The sequence below is a fragment of the Schistocerca serialis genome, chromosome 4, assembly GCF_023864345.2.
Source record: "Schistocerca serialis cubense isolate TAMUIC-IGC-003099 chromosome 4, iqSchSeri2.2, whole genome shotgun sequence".
NCBI classification, from domain to species: domain Eukaryota; kingdom Metazoa; phylum Arthropoda; class Insecta; order Orthoptera; family Acrididae; genus Schistocerca; species Schistocerca serialis.
The window spans coordinates 260,264,161-260,276,482 of record NC_064641.1 but is presented as its reverse complement, the minus strand read 5'-3'; the positions used below and the strand labels follow the sequence as shown (position 1 = coordinate 260,276,482).

At 42.0% G+C, this 12,322-nt stretch overlaps 1 protein-coding gene across 2 annotated transcripts in view; it reads left to right on the top strand.

Moving 5' to 3' along the window:
• The window catches only part of LOC126473752 (bestrophin-2-like), a 476,054-nt gene that overhangs the window by 369,393 nt on the left and 94,339 nt on the right, over positions 1 to 12,322 (top strand). The window lies entirely within an intron of this gene.

Here is a 12,322-nt window from a genome sequence, read left to right as displayed (position 1 = left end):
CAATAGTGTTGTTCGTCTTTGGTATCGTTACCAGATCTAGTAGAGTATACAATGGTTTAAGCAGCATCAGACCTTCAGTGATCCTACGAACGACACAAAGACGCTGCGTACTTGAGTGAGACAGCATTATCAGATCAAAGTTTGAAAGGATCCTCATTGTGGGTCTTCATTTCGCTAGTTCCTCGAATTGTGCAGTATCCAGTTTTGTGAACAGGCAGTTCGACTGTGGTTGGATAATTTTTCTCCTTTAGCGTCAGTTGGAGTCTCGTATTAAATTATGAATTTTGTAGAAAGGTAATACTTCTTTCTGGTTCCACGTCTTCAAAAAATTTCTCGTCACCGAATTTCCAAAAAAATCACAATGATATCTTCGAATTAATTGTAACAACTTTGCAAAAGTTTTATTAGCGCACGTTGTGTACAGAGTCATGTAACGTAATAGCAAGATCAGAATACAGTTCTTGATCTTCCAATATCGCAAGATCGACTGACAGTTTTTTTTCCGATACAGTTTACATCTTTCTTGTTATACTGTTACAAAAAATAAGCATAGCAAGAACTTGACGCTCCTGTTGTCCTTTAAAAACTCTTTGTCTTTTTTAAAAACTCTGGCTGCTGACCTGATAACTACTATATCCGGTACTGTTATCCGCTTTCTCAGATGTGAAGACTGGCGTCACTGCTAATTTCTTGCTGTGGCGCTAAGGAAACAAAATAACATCTTTTGTGGGAATATCACAAAGTACATAATATAATTTTTTAAGTCACAATTTCATTACAGTATGAATTCCACTTAACGTATATCTTCGTCATTCGAAAGACCAGTAATGATATGACTGAATATTTCACATCGCTACACCACATTGAAAAGTACTTGATAACATATGATACAAACCAAAACATCTTAACAGTAGCACTCTGAGAGGAATAAGTCATCTTCTTTACCCTGTGGAAAACTGTCCGTCTTGGCAAACAGTGGTATTGTCTGTCAGTTCTATTTTGTGACACTAAAATCACGATTCTTTAATGTCAAACAATTTAGGCATTATGTCTAGATACGGAATGATGACGTGCAGTATTTCACTTTAACAAAAACAGCTCTGTCCTTTAGGCATGTATAATTATACAGCATTTTTTTTTTTTTTTGACAACTCTACCATAGGATTTGTGACTGTGTATCTGTAATGCAGTATGAACTATACAGGATTTCAAAAACATATACATATCTTCCATGGCACACATTCTGAAGTATGTTGAAACTAATATGCATTTAGTGAAGGTATCTCGTATTCCCCTTTAGTATCCAGATGTTAATAAAGATAGTGTACAAGAACATCTGTGCTCTTAATGGTCACCTTAGCAGGTATGGGTTGCTTTCTTCTCCGTCCCACCATGGAATAGACGTCCAAGTCGTCCAGAGTATCTACAGAATAGTTGTAGGAGCACTTCCTCCTCTTCCCCAAATGTCTACCCAGAAAAACTTCCATAAACACACAATGCAAACCGCCAAAGTGATCCCTTATACAGGGTGGAGAACAATTGTCACGAAATTTTAACCTTGGGTAGCTGATGACAGTACAAACCAAAATTACTAATATTGTGTCGGACGACAATGCACCATTTTTAAACTACGGAAACTTGGCGCCACGCGCTCAGATTGGCCGTGGGATTGCTGTTGCCTTTCTTCGGTTGACGGGCAGCGCTATGGTTGTCGGTTCACACGTACAAAAGCCCTCGTCTCGTCTCGTCACTGCCCCAACGTGATACGCACACGTGTCGAATAGGTCTTGCTGTTTGTCTCCACCTCACGTCGGAGGTACTCACCGTAAGCTTCGCTTCGGAGGAGAGACAAGTCTCCTACGATTTAGTCATACAGTAAGCATGGCGGCACAGTATTCGTTTGAGGAACGAGATATGGTTTTTGTTTATGGACTGACCAACGGTAATCCGCATGAAGCTCGACGGTTGTATGAGGAACGATACATAGCAAGACGCCACCCACACCCGCAGATGTTTACAGCAATCCACCGACGACTTGGCCAAACAGGCTCGTTAGCGATATCGTGGTGACGCTGGAAGACCTCGAACACGACGAGATGCTGCATTTGAAGAGACTGTTGTCGAGCGCTTCGAGGAAGCATCTAAAAGTACTCGAGCGTTTGGACACGACGTGGGTGTCACTCATCGATTAGTCTGGGAGGTTTTGAGGGATGGCAGCCAGCATCCAATTAGTTTCCGCCCTGTCGTAGACCTAAATCCTGTGGCGGACAATGAACACAGGCTAGGGTTTTGCCGGTGGTTCCGAGAAACTCTACGCGGCTCGCTGGAAGATGTTCCGCTGGACATAGGGCTACACATGTGGTTGCGGCATGATGAGGCACCCTTACATAAGTCCTGCTGTGTGCAGACATTTAATTGAAATCTTCGACGGCCGGGTAATTGGCAGAGGTGCTCGTAGGACATCGGACCCTGGGATCACCAGACCTCACACCACTGGACTTTTTCCTGTGGGGATTCTTCAAGGTTCTAGTTCACCTACCCGGGCGCGAACCACCTAGAAACGAAGAGGAATTAATGGATCGCATTCAACATGCCGCCAATCACATCAGGACAATGCCAGGAATCTTCGATACAGATCGGAAAAACACCGTTTGACGTTACCAAGTTTGTGTCGCGTCAGAGGGTCGCCAGTTCCAGCACCTGCGTTAGGTAAACAATGTCCTAGCTACAAAAAAGGCCCTTTTCAGGGCCGACGCAATTTGTTGAGACTTCCTGTACGCGAACTAAAAGCTGTTCACGGGTTTGTTCCCGGTACGTATTATCATGAAACTACAATGGATGTGTCGGGACCCCGGCGGCTTCGCCCCAAGGCCCTCACAGTGGAAGGCTGGCACGCTACCACCGAGCGTGCGGGACGCCTTGGAGGCATCGCGATCTCCGGCAGGCGAAGCATTCGCGGTCATGCGTTGTCCAGAGCATCCAGCAGCAGGGCAATCCCGCGGCCAATCGGAGCGCGTGGCGCAAAGTTTCCGTAGTTTAAAAATTGTGCGTTGTCGACCTACACAACACTATTAATTTTGGTTCCTACTGGCATCAGCTATCCAGGGTTAAAATTTCGTGACACAATTTTTCTGCACCCTGTATATAAGAAAACACGTAGACTGTGGTGTAAGTGGAGAATGTTACAACCTTAGTTATGAAACTTCCTGGCAGATTAAAACTGTGTGCCCGACCGAGACTCGAACTCGGGACCTTTGCCTTTCGCGAGCAAGTGCTCTACCATCTGAGCTACCGAAGTACGACTCACGCCCGGTACTCACAGCTTTACTTCTGCCAGTATCTCGTCTCTTACCTTCCAAACTTTACAGAAACTCTCCTGCGAACCTTGCAGAACTAGCACTCCTGAAAGAAAGGATATAGCGGAGACATGTCTTAGCCACAGCCTGGGGGATGTTTCCAGAATGAGTTCTGCAAGGTTCGCAGGAGAGCTTCTGTAAAATTTGGGAGGTAGGAGACGAGATACTGGCAGAAGTAAAGCTGCGAGTACCGGGCGTGAGTCATGCTTCCGTAGCTCAGATGGTAGAGCACTTGCCCGCGAAAGGCAAAGGTCCCCAGTTCGAGTCTCGGTCGGGCACACAGTTTTAATCTGCCGGGAAGTTTCATATCAGCGCACACTCCGCTGCAGAGTGAAAATCTCATTCTGGAAATGTTAGTTATCACAGGCAATGTGCTCACTTGAGCTATCTTAAACGTAACTTTGTATTTAAAGATTCGTACTTAAAAGCCTAACAATGATGACAACCATTTCTTAGTTTCTCGTATGTTGATAACACAGACTACTGATCAACTGCACCTATCAAATCTAATATACGCCAGAAATCAAAGATACATGTAACAGGTAGTAATACTGTTTGAGGAACTGACTTATCCACTTGTAAACTCTTAGCTCAGTTACACTATTTTTTACGTGTGGCACACATGGAGTTGTATACTCAATGCAACTTCCGTGGCGGTAGCTGCAAAAGAGGCGTTTCATGTCATGGAGTGATTTTATTTTTTGAAAATCTGAGGGAGTACGTCCGTGGTAACGTATTACTCACTCCAAAAGATTTCTCGTGAAATGACTACAACAAGAAATTAGAGTTAATATGGAAATTTACGAACAATGATTCTTTCCACATGAATAGAGCAAGATCAGAGTTAAATGTTCGATGTATTCTCCATCACGCAGTATAATGTGGCATGCGAGTTGCATTTGATTTTCAGGTAGATGCTGGAATCTTCTGGGAAAGCTGTTGTCTTTCTTCCATGGAGTCCCATATAAGTTCCCACAAATACTCTAGTGTTGTTGCAAATATCTGATCACTATGATAGTTTAGCCTTTTGGAATTTAAACGATGGACAGACCTTCGGCCTGCCGGAGGTCCCTGACCATTGTAGTGATATGGGAACTACTATCAACTGCAAATGAACTTTTGTAACATATAGCGGTTCTTCGCTGTCTTCGTCATGTGGATGTCTAAGAACCAGACAGTTTTGTAGTTGTGGAGGAGCTTATTACTATATAAGTAATGAGGAACTGAGTACATTGTTGAAGAACACCAAGTTATGATGTAACAGTTAGAGAACGAGAAGTGCTGATGAAAATAATCAAATTGCAATTCAGAAGCTGGAGGACGAAAGTTGTGGATGCATATTCTGTGTATCGTAAAGATTGATTTTAATGAGACATTTGTTCATGGTAAGAATACAGGGAAAGGCATTACCACGCGGAGAACGTTACGAAACACTTAAATGCACAGAATACCATTTATAATTGAGGGATGAGAAATCCGTCTGGAATTCCATATGTGGATGTCCGATCAACACACGGGTCAATCTTTGTGTACCTGGCAAACGGTCGCAAATCCCATCCGCAAGTCAGCTAAAGTATCCGAACTAAAATTCTCTTCTGTCTTTGTAAAGATGTCGAAGTAAAGGGTGTGTATCTAAAATAACTTTTTCTACCCCTCCCCCCCCCCTCCCGATATGATTTTCTGTTTAAATTGACGTGTGTGTGGTAGACACAGCCCATATTAATAGCCCCTAATAAATGTCCAGGTACTTCTGATCAGATAGTGCTACACATACATACATACATCTATTTCGTCTACATATTGGAGCTCCATGTACTAGGAAGTTGCTCAATACATACGCAAATCTGACACGAGGGTCGTAGTTTGTTTGCTAAAAGGAATCAGTGCAATCGAGTAGATAGTCTGGTGACCGGTATGCAGGTCTTTGTGGAAGAGATCATCGTTCCAAGTCTCACATCATATCCCTGACACACTCTCATCGATTTCACGATGGTAAAAAAAAATATTAGTCGCTTTTCTTTGATCTTGCTTTTCTTTTTCGATGTCGTGCATCAGTCCTACTTGCTAATGATCCCATATCGTGCAACAGTAGTTAACAAGATGGTGAAGAAGCGTCACGTAGACCACCTCTTTTAGAATGGATTTGCTGCCTCTTTGAAGTGTTGCGGCAATAAAACGCTGTCCTTGCCTCACGCTTCCACATTATATTAACTCTGTTATAGAAGATATTCACGTTATTATGCACCATTTTTGTGTATGTAGAGATGTTATTTAGAAAACGAAACCCACTAAGCAGTGTTGGACTAGGATGATACTGTTGCATCATGATTGGATTCACCGAGAATATTACACTGAAATAGTTCAAAATGAAACTCCTGCAATGCATTGACGGAACAACGAATCTCACCAGCAAGAGACTAAAGTTGGGAGGCGTGTTTCTAGATCTGGAAGATATCTATCCAGATTTTGCGCCAGTCGCATAGGAGTAGTGCTAATAGCGCCACCATGAAGATGCAGATCAGGTTTGCTTTAAATACACGCTGTAACGATCGTGAGCGTTAGCTACTTCTGAGATCGGACGTGGTGAGTTGATGTTAGTCCAGAATGTCTTTAAGGCAACAAAGACGCTATTATTAACGCCTCACCGACTTTGAACGAGGTCGTGTAATAGGGCTATAAGAAGCTAGATGTTCCTTCTGTGATACTGCAGAAAGACTCTGCAGGAGTTTAGCCGTTGTAACGTGATTTCTGGCAGCTTTGCAAATGGCCTTACGATTTATCGTAGAACATAAGTTAAAGAAAGGCAAACCTAAGTTATTGAAATTTTGAAAGTAGAAGTGATTAAATATCGGTAGTGAAAGTTATGTACAGCTATACAGATACCAGACTGCAGTGAAAAGAGCCAAAGGACATGAAAGTGGAGCAGTGGCTGGCAAGGGAGTGAGACAGGGTTGAAGCCCATCTCCGAAGTTTTTCAGTGTGTATATTGAGTAAGTAGTAAAGGAAAGAAAGAAAGGAAAACTGTGGAAATGGAATTAAATTTCACGGAGAAGAAATAAAAACCACACAGTTTGCGGATGGTGTAATTCTGTCACAGATGGCAGCTGAACGAAATGGATGTCTCGAAGAGGTTAAAATAAAAGAAAGGTAACTCAATGTAATCATTTCAATCAAACTATGCTGAGAGGACTACATTAGAAAATGACACACACAAAGCAGTCCACGAACTTTGTGATTTTGGCGGCAAAGTAAGTGATGTCCAAAGTAGAGACAATATAAAATGCGGGTTGGGAATGGCAAGAAATGTTTGTCTGAGAAGACAAATTAGCTGATGTCAAAGATAAATGTAATTGTCTGGAAGTCTTTTCTTGACAGTATTTGTATAGAGAGTAGCATTGTTCGAAAGTAAAATGTGTACGATAAGCAGTTCATACAAGAAGAGAATAGAAGCTTTTAAAATATGGTGTTACAGAAGACTGTTGAAAATTAGATGGGTAAATGGAGCAACTAAAGAAGAGATCGTGAATCGAATTGGAGAGAAAAATTTATAGCATGACTAGACTAAAAGAAGGGATCGGTTGATAGGATACATCCTGAGGCTTAAAGAAATTGCCAGTTTGGTAATGAAGGAAGTGTAGAGCAGAGACCAAGGCGTGACTGCAGTACATGGGTCCAAATGGATGTAGGTTGCAATAGTTATGCTATGATGAACGGGTCTGCGCAGGAATGACTCGTATGAAGAGCTGCACAACAGCAAGAATGCAACCATAACAACAGCAGCAATTAACGACGCATGTCAGACCAAATTAAGTACTTGGGATGAGATTCTTCGTGGAGGAGTTGGAACGGGACATTTTTTGCACGCCGTCTACTTACTCCGCAAACCGCATGTGCTGCTGGGACGACGCCAGCTGTATTCTTATGCAGTACTGGCACTGGAGGGCACTCAAGTTCTCTGCGTCTGGTGATATCGTTGACCCTTTCGGCGGAGGAAATCCGCATAAGAGAATCAACATAGACGCTTGACTCGGGTTGCTAATGCCTGGGTTGTCCCAGATTCGAGTGGTGTAAATAACTTTCGGTCCGGCTGAAAAAGTCTCTGATTTACAAAATCACTTTACGTAGACATCAAGGAGGAACAAATAGAAACGCCCGGTCGATCTCATAACACTTCGATTAATTTGACTGGTCAAGACTCCTAAATTATCGATTGCATTTTACCTTATCGAGGAAGCAAGTAAACTGTCGAGTTATCGCCTCTTTCTACGTGCTTTCGCTTTCAGTGTTACCGCTTCCTTTTCAAATGGAATGTTCGAAATAATCACCTTTAGCTTTCTAAGTTTTCAGAAGAAGAGTCTGAAGGAATTTATTAAATTCAGGCTGATTTTCTGGTAAGTGGCTGGTAATAAGAATTTGAAATACTCACCATGCTTAAGCTCATGACAGCAAAACGGAAAACAACAGCTAAAGATGAGTACACCAGATAATTTCCTTCAATGGAACGACGTCGAAGTGAGCGTAAACTCTGCAAGTGAGTTTCTTTGTCTTTTGTTTGTTAAAAAAGAAATAGAACAAAGCATTGGTGAAATAATAAGTCAGGTGTCCTTCCTCCGAAGCTACACATATAAATTTTAAAATTATTTTTATGAATTCTGTACATTAATGTCATTTGACAATGTTGAAATACCTTGACTTTGTACAGTCATCATGAAGGTACTATTAGCGTAATAAAAACTAAATTGTAAAGTGTTGTAAAGCATTCCGCATTAAAACTGTGGGGAATATATTTGTATTATTTATTTCATCGACAGCACTCTTTATTTAATTGATAATATTCATTTGTCTCGGTTTTGTGGAAGAGGATATGTCAGCCAGGTGTCCGGGTACTTTTGATCACGTACTGTACGAGAAATTAGGGCTCATAAGGAGGCAAGGAGACAGTCGTTTTTTCCTCGTTCTGTTTTCGAGTGGAACAGGAAAGAAAATGATTAACAGTCGTACGGGGTACCCTCCACCACGCTCCGTAAGATGGATTGCGGAGTATCGATGCAGATGTAAATTTAAAAATAGGAGTTCAGCAGAAACTTATTGGTGGTGAATTCAAAAGCCCACGTTTCCCTATCAAGCGCAGTATTTTGCATTCATCCATATCTGAAGCTGGCTGCTGTTTGTTACACTAAGTGCATATTCTCGGTAAGAAATTCTAAGTTCTCTTACACTTACTCACAAGTGAAGTTTTTCTGTTTGCAATTGCATCATCAGTAAGAAGTACTGTCCACACTGATTGATCCGCTTAATGAGGAAAATGTATGATAGAATGCAATACAGTGAGTACTTTCAGCTGGCCCATGTGGCCGAGCGGTTCTAGGCGCTTCAGTCCGGAACCGCGCTGCTGCTACGGTCGCAGGTTCGAATCCTGCCTCGGGCATGGATGTGTGTGATGTCCTTAGGTTAGTTAGGTTTAAGTAGTTCTAAGTTCAAGGGGACTGATTACCTCAGATGTTGAGTCCCGTAGTGCTTAGAGCCGTTTGAACCATTTTTTTGAGTACTTTCAAGTATTTGACCTTTACGTTTAGAGCTCAAAGGAACCAGAAACTGAAACTTTCTAGCAGATTAAAACTGCTGATTAATCGGTAGAGTACTTGCAAAAAAATGGTTCAAATTGCTCTGAGCACTATGGGACTCAACTGCTGAGGTCATTAGTCGCCTAGAACTTATAACTAGTTAAACCTAACTAACCTAAGGACATCGCAAACATCCATGCCCGAAGCAGGATTCGAACCTGCGACCGTAGCGGTCTTGCGGTTCCAGACTGCAGCGCCTTTAACCGCACGGCCACTTCGGCCGGCCAGAGTACTTGCAGTGAATGCCAAAGGTCTCATATTCGAGACCCAGTCCAGCACAGCTTTAATCCACCAGCAAATTAGCTTACGCTCTGCTGAAGAGTGGACATTAGTTCCAGTAATGAGAAATTGTTGGAAAGCTGTTTCTTACCGATCCAAAAGTGTGTGGGGCGGGAGGACGATACATTAAAGACTGGTCAGTGCACTTCCTATATATACTTCATCTTTTTTCTGTTCTATTCTTGTAGTAATGTTAATAATGTGGACATGTTACTATTGTCAGAATTGAATTCTGAGTCAGAAGGCAAACGACGCTGATCGAAGTACAGACAATATTTTCCGCCGAAGACGCGTATTGCCCTAAAGTCATGATGCTCTCGTTTTCAAATTCGGGGAGTCGTCTGTCGACCACTCTTTTGCTTGGGTAAGGAGTAGAGGAGGGAGCGAGAGATAATCGGCGTACTTAACACTGTGTAAACACACCGCAGAAATTGGCCCGGCCCGATCAATAAAGTCGAAACGCTCTGAATTACAGTTAGGTGGAGGTAGAGAAGATGTAAGAGAATAACAAGGGTATATATGGATGTGAAAACTGAGAACCTGCGTTAAATCCACACTTGTAAATCAGTGATTATCAATTGCCAGTGCTTACGACCTTTTTTGCAACTGCAGTATCGCCTTGATTCGGCCTGCGGCGTTTTGCCTCATTTCAACACATTATAGATCGAGTCGTCTCCTTATGTGCACATTACGTACAGTCTTAGACATAAAAACTGACCGCCGGTCGGCCGCCACAGAGACTAAGTCCGAGTCGTTCACTTAAGGTGGCCAATAAAACTGACCGCCCCTGACAACTCTAAGTCCGGCCATCTGCACAATCTGGCAATCTTAAGTTCTATTCGGAAAATGTTTGGCAACTCAGTGATAGTGCTGGGCTGGAGCTGCATCACCCTACTCATTTCATTAGATATAGTTGTAATTTTCTGAACAATTCCTCTTTAATAAGTGACAGCGACAGTGTCTCTCATCGTTTACTTTGTCAGAAACCCTGCTTCTTTCTGCCCTAGGCTATACTACAATAATGCGTGATTGCTCACATTCTTGATACCTCATTGGACGTGCTACTGCAACTGTAGCCAAAGATTCAAATCCCTTTGGAAAAGTATGTTGCAAGTCAGATGGTTGTGCTCCTCCCCTAGTGTCATTGAAAACGTTCACAACGAAATTAAGTATAGGAGTCCTATGAAACCCTTGAGTTCATACTGCAGTGCTGTGCAGATGAAAAAAAGTAGTTTTTCACAATTATCAGATGACTGATGGAATTTGTCAGATTACACTAATTATCACTCTATTATTAATTGTTGGTTCACAGGCGCTTTTCTGCCGCTTATTGTAACTGTTTTTTGAATGTTAGAGCCGGAAGAACAGAATCATCCAATTTTCGCCATATGGAATGTTCGAATTCACCTTAAGTCTTCACGTTACGAGCAAAGGCAGAATATCCGTCAGAAAAGCAGACAACAAAAAGCCAGGCCATGCCTGTCTTCTGGTGGATGTGCCAATGACAGTGAGCTCAATAACAATATTGTAAAGCAAAGATACGTTTCCAACTCAACCCCTGGAGAATCTCTAAAAATTGTGATCGCGTCTGGTGAATACGCTTTCAAGGTTTCGGTCCAATTAAGACAGTAAAACACAAATAACTGTCGCAGTTATTAATTTACGACATTTAGTTTGCACTCACTGCATCGATGTGTTACAAGTAACTACACTCTAGTTCCTAAACCTGGTTACAGAAATGCGAATAAGACTCATTGACATATAATGAGGATATTGCGGCCCTTGCCACCCGCAACTCTGAGACGAAGCTATAGTCACTTCCGAGGTCACGCACAGAACACATCAGCTGGTATCCTTCCTGGCAGTATTACTGAAACTTGGCAACAGCGCAAAATGTTTGGCATCTCTGTGACCGACGAGTTACTTCCTTGATCGTGTCATTTCAATTGAATAATGTGATTTACTCTTGAAATGTGACATAAGGATATCAGTTAATGCTTTTGAGTCAAGGGAAGTCCTTCCACACGGGAAATAAGAACTACTCTCGTCTCTTATGTTGCGATTTATCTGTCATAGTGGCTACTGGGCCAATAAGTAAGTCAAAAACATCCCACGTGGTTGCTAGCTACCAGGTAACGTGCTTGCCTGTCATGTGTACGCTGCCTTTGTTCGCCTTTCGAGACTCGCTGAAACCCAAATTTTTAATTTTTTTTTAGCAGAGCTACAAGCAGGCAGATACAAACTCAATAAGGGAATCGTAAGACAACGCTCGAGCAAAATTCTGTGATGTGTTGTGGCAGTTGACAGTTATTGCTGAATACAAGCATGTGCAAATATCCTCACTGCTCTAGGAGAACTCGTCTTTGTTGCATTTTTTCCATACTGTAATTAGCACAATAACATACGGCTTATTCGCTGAAGAACTTGATGCCCACAAGTCCTTAAACAAGAATCTGCGAGCGGTAGTAATGCATGAAAGGAAACGTACTGTTGGACAAACGAATGGACAGCTCCTTGCTTTTTGTTTTTCCGATAACGCCTACGATAAGACTCTGGTGTCATATTAAGCTTCAGAACCCTAAACTGTTTATTTTTTACTTCATACTAAAACAAAAGCTATGATATGAGAAGAGGAAATGACTTATATGCATCTCAGGAACTTTAGTTTTTCGTGTTTATTTTCTCATTTCATACTAAAACAAGGGCGTTGATATGAGAAGAGGAAATGAAATATACGCTTCCAAGACATATTTCCTTGTATGCTACTACTGCGTACATAAAAGCTCTGCAGTTAATTTTTGCCCCTTAGATAAGACGCATTTAGTATAATCTCACTTGGCTTTGTGAGAAAGTTTAAATTTTTTTGGGTTTCAAATAGAGTGGACATTTCATCACCGGTAAATATTCTGATGTCTAATGACATGATACCCGTTGCAATTCCTCCATGGCACATGTGAGTAGAGTCTCACGTTTGGTACTATAAGAACATGGAGGTAGTGATGTCCGCTCACTGCAGTCAGAGCCAAGGTGGTTTCTTTCCGTTTATGGGGAAGTGTGTGCTGC